A 7,400-nucleotide genomic window follows, 5' to 3' on the forward strand; every position below is an offset into this window, starting at 1 on the left:
AAATATTCTTATTCAAGCTGTTGAGATATTCAGGGCCAAGATATTATCGTGCTAAATGTGTATTCACGGACATATTTTTCTTCCGCCCATATCCTTCCTTCCCAGGACAAATCCATGAAAAACTAGATCGAAGAGTGCTTCACGAACTTTTCGCTTTTATCTTGTCGCTTCCGTTTACGGTCTCCCATCGCCTAACCGTAGTAAAGTGGCAACGGTCGGACCTACGTGAACTATTGTCAGGACATGCATTCACACGGCTAGTTCGGCCAACTATCGTTAGGACGATTGCTCAGACTACCGTAATGTGAACGATGAATTATTGGGACCGCATTACTGAAGAAGCCGTAGATATTTGTACACACCCAAATAACATCAATAGAGATCGAGGACTAATTTAGGAACCCAGCAATAAATAGGACGAGAAAGGAGGGAATATTTCCAAAACAGAGACCACGTGGGTGAAGGAGGAGAGTCTTAAAATCGGAACACAGTAATATCGGCATCATGAGACCTGAGGTTAATGGGAAAGTCTCTTAACGAAACGCCGACCTAGTCCATGCAGACTCTGACCCGGTTGAAACCCCGAGAAGTTTCCTATCATGTTGTTCACTGGGTAAAGCTCAGAAACTTCTTATACATTTTTGATGTTATTTGGAATCAACATAGTGTTTTAATGGGTTAACACTAGAACCGCGGACGGGATTTTTTTCCCATCGTCCTTTGCAAATGTTTGCCATTCATGTACTAGTAGTTTGATCCCTTTGAAATTTACTGAATTTTGCTCATTTTTTATGGTCTTTCGAATAATCATATTGAAAATATTGTACGATGTTTGGTTCGCGAGAAAAACGACTATTTATATAGAACCGCGGGATGGGACTTTTTTGTCCCAAAATGGGGAAAAACATACAATTTCAGTTTTTCTTTGTACACTTATTTTGTATTTAGCATAATAACAGTTTATTACGAAGGGGATCGATGCACAGATACCGTTATTCTGCCAGTTAGAAGCGCCGAATAATATGTGCACTGCGCCGGCCGCCTACTCTCGCAGCGCCGGCCGCGTCACCTCTGCCCGGCGCGTCTGAAGGTCTGAGCTTGCAAACAAAACGTCCAAATAAGTTTACTGTATTTCTAGATATACTTAATAAAACGCTTTAAACATTACCTAAACACGTGTTTTGTTCACACAAACCACAAAAAACCGTCAATTATTCTTAAACACGACAGGATCAACGTATTCTGTCAATGGGACAAAAAAGTTCCATGCCGCGGTTTTGGTGAGGTTGGAAAGCTCAGCGGTTCTAGTGCTAACAAAAAGAAAACATTTTGCCGACGATCTATAAAATTCTCCCCTGTTCTACTCTGGGCTTGGTGCAAAATGAGAATTTTCCCCCTCTTTAATTATCTTGCCACAGAATAAATTCAAAGTAGCCGAATGGCACAAGCTAGTGTAAAGTCAACAGATTTATCTTTGTGAAAAAAAGTAGGTAAGTGAATATTGGATTTATTATTTTTTCTGCGCTATAAAATAACTTCTTTATATTTTTTCATATGCACCAGTTATTTTTTCTTTATTTTCCCTTTTTTCAGGTTCTTATTACACATTTTTGATGTTATTATCAGTTAACAAAATGAAAAATATTGACGGCAATCGATGAAATTCTCACTTCATCCAAGGGAGGAACCCAGGATTCCTTTTTGGGGGGTCACAAGCGAGGACGTATCCAGGATTTTGTTCTGGGGGGGACAACAATATCTCGTAATAGAAATCGAACGCATTAATGATAAAGGGACCGTATTAAAACTCTGGCATATTTCTGAATGTCTTGGGGGCGCACGTGCCCCCATGCCCCCCCCTGGATCTGCCTATGCCCTTATCTACACTGGCATTAGTACAAAATGAGAATTTTCCGCCTCTTCAGCGATCTCACAAGAGAATGCACTTAAAAGAGACAAATGTCACAAGCTAGTGTAAAGTGAACAGATTTACTTTTCTTTCTTACTGTGAATGAAAGAACGTGAGTGAGTTTTGGAATTATTATTTTTTGCTCTCTAAAATATATTTTTTTTACATTTTTTTTGCAATTTTATTTCCTTTTTCCCTTTTATTGCTACTACTTCTTGATTTTTAGAAAAAAAAATTTTTCTTCGAAATTTATTGCCAGATATGGCTAGAATTAATGTAAAATAAACTAATAAATTTAAATAAACTGTAAATAAAAATAATTTTGAATTGAAACTAAATTATTAGTTAAGTCCCTGAGCGATAGTGGAGGAACAAATTTCAATGGCATCCCTTTTCCCGTCGAACAACAATTCGTGTTTTAAGACTTTTTCTAATAAGTTCCGGGTAGTTTCTTCACGAAACTACCCAGAAGTTTTTGATATAATTTGATTTTTTTAAAATTGAGTACGCGATCCTGATATCATTTTGCAGCTTTCCCGCAACGGGAAAGTTTGATCAGGGAAAAAAGTTTTATTCGGCCCACCGAACTGTTTATCTCCATCGCGTTTATCTCTCATTTTCTTTGTGTCCTCCTTCTCTCATTTCCCACTTATCCCGTTAGGCGACGAATGACATCAACATATACACTTTAGAGGGATTTGGAGGAATTCCTTAAAAGGCAAACACAGACGGAGGAAAAGCATTCCAAGCAATTACCACTAAGTGTCTGCTGGGATTAATTTATTGGGATTAAGGCGGTTTCCTGACTCACTGCAAGTAATTTATCTATGTTTCATTCTTAAAGGAGCCCTAGGAAAGTTTTTAGCGCATCCACTTATATGGATATTCAGGCCTGCGCAATCGTTCGGCTGTTGCTAAGGGGGGCATTCGATAATCACGCCAGTCGTTTAGCCGGTGGGGAGGGGGAGTCGAGCCAAATATCACGTGGGGGAGAGTGGGTCCCTAGAGTATCATTTAATTTTTTTCCGAAAGAAACAAGATCTTAGTCCTTAATTTCTAGTCTTAATTATTATAATTTATAAATAAATAAACAGGAAATAACAAAAATAACGCAATGAAGCATAGACTAAATAGTATTTACACTCCAAATATAGCCAAAATCATCTCACGTAATTAATGGGCAATCCCTTACGTATCTCTGATATTCTCTTTTGCCTTCCGCAAATCGAATATTGTGTACGTGATCACTTACGCCTGTATTCAATCTAACATACTATGAAACCGTAATGGATTAAACGCATTAAGTCGTTGCCATTAAGAATGATCTGGTCATAACCACCTACATGGTAGATTTACTACCTTACATACGTGTCCTGAATGACGTGCTCATCCGCGAAAGATCCTGCCTCTGCCTTTAATAGTAAATTTTATAGATATAAGGGTGTGTCTCGCCTTTTTTTTTACAGCTAATACAGAACATCGCCCCACGTAATTAATGGACAACCCCTTATCTTTCTTGGAAATCCTCTATCGCCTCCTCAAAATCTAATCTTGTGTTTGTGACCACCTACGGCTGTGTCACACAGCACTTGAAATGATACCAAAATGAATCTAACGCGTATATTATCGTTGGAAAATCCTGTTTCCGCTTTAAATAAATAGATTTCATATATGTTAGGGTGGGTCTCGCCTTTTATTCCAGCCTCATTTATTAATCTTATCTTATATATTATGAGTTAGAAGGGAAGGTGTACAAGTGATTATTTCTAAACGGAGTTAGGTGCAGAAATTAATAGAATGCGTGTACGATAGCGCGGTGTCCATGGGATACAAGCGCGTCTCCGTTTTGTGCAGACATCGAGTGGAAAGTAAATTGATCTTTTTAGTATCCAGTTTGCCTTGTTTGATTTCTTTACCTAATATCTGCACCTAAATCCGTTTAGAACAAAATAGCACCAGTACGTATCCCTCGGCTTCTCAGCTCCTTTCATTTACAACGAAGTCGAAAATTGTGCTAGCTGCTCCATTTATAACTCAAGAAGGACTGTACTGATTAGGATGGCATTTGGATTCGTTTCAGACATGGATAACGGAATAAACCTCAATTTCACAAAAAAATTAATCATAATCTCAGAAATATTTTTAGAAGGTTAACACTGATACCCTTTCAGATGAGTCAATATTTCAATAATGGGTCGCTGGTCGGCTTATCTCCATCATGTTTATCTCTTATCTTATTTGTATTCTCCTGCTGTCCACCTCTTATCACACACTCCAACCGCTTTCGATCTTTCTTGGAAATTCGCGATCGCCTTCTCTAGACGGAATTCTGTGTGCGTGACCACTTACACTTGTCTACCCCCACACGTACAAAGAAATTAAAATGGATCAGAGAGATAGCATTGATGGAAAATTTAGTCATCTGGCGATAACGGCAAAAGACGTGATTTTTTTAGTTTAAAGTATACCGGGACTAGCCGCGGTGATAACTTTTACGGGAGTCACTCGCAATGCACAAATTGTGCGAAAGATCCACAGAGAAAAAATCATTCGCCTTGACCGGGATACGAACCCGAATCCCCCGATTTTCGGTCGAGTGCTTTGGCCAGTTAAGCTACCAAGGCGTCATTCTTTGTGGATATTTTCGGACACTACCGGACAAAGTGTTTACTGGACTGCTGAGCATATGATGCCACTAGCAGTCCAAATCGTGCGCATAGCGCCACAGCCGGAGAGCAGGCCCGGACATAGAACACAAATAGGTGTTCGTTCTTGACTAGTTATTAAGTATACCGGGACTAGCCGCGGTGATAACTTTTACGGGAGTCACCCGCAATGCAAAATCCAGATCTCTGTGGATCTTTCGCACGACGTGATTTTGTTCCTTTACGGTCATGTCTTCAGTCACGTAGGTACATATTCATGAAATATCCAGTTTTGAATTATTCAGAAAAAATAGATTTTACAGGTATGAGGGTGATATTTCCTTTTAATTAAGCAACGCAGACTACATGTAAAGGATATTTCTGAATGAATTTATTGATTCTTAGACTTATCATAGTTTTTAGTTTCAATTCAATATTTGGCTTTTACATAAAGAATAATAGCCGCATCTGGCATTGAATTTCGAGGAAAAAAATATTAAAATGAAAAAAGCTGCGATTATAGGGGAAAAAGAAAGAACATCGCACAACAAAAAATGTAAATAACTTATACTATGGTTAGGCGATGGGAGACCGAGAACGGAAGCGACAAGTTAAAAACGAAAAGTTCGTGAAGCTCTCATAGCTGTACTTTTTTATGGATTTGTCCTAGGAACGAAGAATATGGGCGGAGGAAATATTATTCGTTTAATAACCGTTGAACACTGTAATATCTTGTCCCTGTATACCTCAACAGCTTTGCTAACCGTAAATTTCTCGTTCACTATAGATGTCAGCACCAGAGGGCGGCACAGGTTTTGACCATCGTTGTGTGAATGCACGATTGTTCCGACGATTGCTGGAACAATCGTAATATGAGCGATGCATAACCTCTAAGTCCCACCGAGTTGGGCAGTTTCCTCCCAGTGTATGCTATGGTTTTCTTAGGCACAGCATTGGCCGAATTTTCAAAGTGACCGAGTCGGCGTCGATGCCCATTCACCATGGTCCCAAATGCACTCTCCGCCCCTCCAATGCCTAACGAGAGGAAAACTTTATCCCTCTTTCCAGTAGGATAACAATATTTCAACCTTTATCGTCCTAAAGCAGGCCACCCAATGTTTTCGTTCATGGCCTTGCGATCCTTTAAGGGACCACTGAGACACAATGCGTTTAAAATCGTCTTATAATGTGTTTCGTCGCTGAGAAAGCGTAAATTTTATTTTAAGCTCCTGGAATGACACACACTGAGATCATAAAATAGGTTACACTTGCCATTTAAATTAAAGCCGTCCTTTAAATGTAAATTTTCTCTTTGGGGAGCGGTATTTTACGGATATACACCGATTTTCTTCTTTCAGCGACCGTTGCATCCTTGAATATAAACACTTTTTTACTTAGGATGGAAAAAATTCGACTGTAAATACAGCAGAATCTCCAAACACAACCCATATCACAATAACGGGAGCAAGAAATTGTGTTCGCAGAGTAAGTAAATATCGTAAATATCTCACAAAATAGTGAAAAACTCTTTTTAATTTCTTCGCAGGCTGCCGAGTACAATTTGGCGTATTCGGAGCCTCATTTGTATAATGCAAATAAACGAGAAATATCCGTCATCCTGTCGGCACATAATGCCCTCGACAGTTCTGCACATAGAGGTTCTCAATGGCATTGCGAAAACATATGAATGGCGAAACGTGTCGGCTCATGTCCCTGGAGTAGGTCGTCTTATAATTTCGCGTTTATCGCATAATCAGGGTTGCCGACTACCAAAAAAACTTTGGGGGGCCAAACCGGCAATCTTGCCCAGGGAAATTTTATAAGTAGTGATTTTTAAGTTTTTAAGCATTTTAGAAGAGTCATGTAATCAACATTAGAACCCTGATTACATGAATCTCGATATCTGGACACTTCGGGGAAAATCGACAAGCCTGACACATTTTTTCCTCACACCCATAACAAATTTTCGAGGGGGATCGGGCCCCCTCAGGCCCCACGGAGTCGTCGCCACTGCGCACAATACCTATGCTCTTTTTGCATTTTAGCGCCATATCTTTCCTCAAAATTATCTTCTAGCACATGATTTTTTTGAAATGTAAATATGATAATAATCGAGTCAGTTATCATGTATCAGCAGTGATTGCACTTGCCTATGCATTATTGCGGCTATGTTTTTTTCCTAAATCCAACTACATGAAGAATAGCAAATGACGTACAGACAGTGAAAACGAGTAACGTGAAATGTTATCAGAAAAATGTATTTGTGATCATCATTACTAAAATAGCTAGGGCCAGCTATGTTATCCAAATAGGTTGAACGCAATCATGAGGGCACAATTATAAAATAAAAATTGGTATTAAGGCGACCATAGTCACTAGCAAGGAGATCTCACACTGTATTCATCTGGTAATACCGATGACGGACGTGCGTAATGGTAATCCAAGGTCCTTTTATGATTTTAATCTAATTTTGAGTTTAACGTTTGTCTTGTTTTGAGAAAATATTCGAGTTAATTACGAATAAAAATTCAAAATAATATTGAATAATGAAACTAATGGCAATCATCACTCCCAATTCAGCTACTCCTGCACGTCTGCCTCCAACACACCTAAGCTTTCCATAAACGACATCGAATACGAAATTGCCTGCGCACTGCTGCCGAAACACAAAGAAACGCGAATACATTTTCTGCAACGGCGCAGCAAGCTAGCGAACCGTCATCAACTTTCAAAGACGGTTTTAATTTTTCAGTTGCCAAGCCTTCCGTGGCTCAATTGGGAAGCTCCGGCCACCCCTGAGTGGTCAGCTCAAAATCCATAACCTTCATCTTCATCATGTGATCCCG

Source organism: Ischnura elegans, chromosome 13, assembly GCF_921293095.1.
Source record: "Ischnura elegans chromosome 13, ioIscEleg1.1, whole genome shotgun sequence".
Taxonomy (NCBI): Eukaryota; Metazoa; Arthropoda; class Insecta; order Odonata; family Coenagrionidae; genus Ischnura; species Ischnura elegans.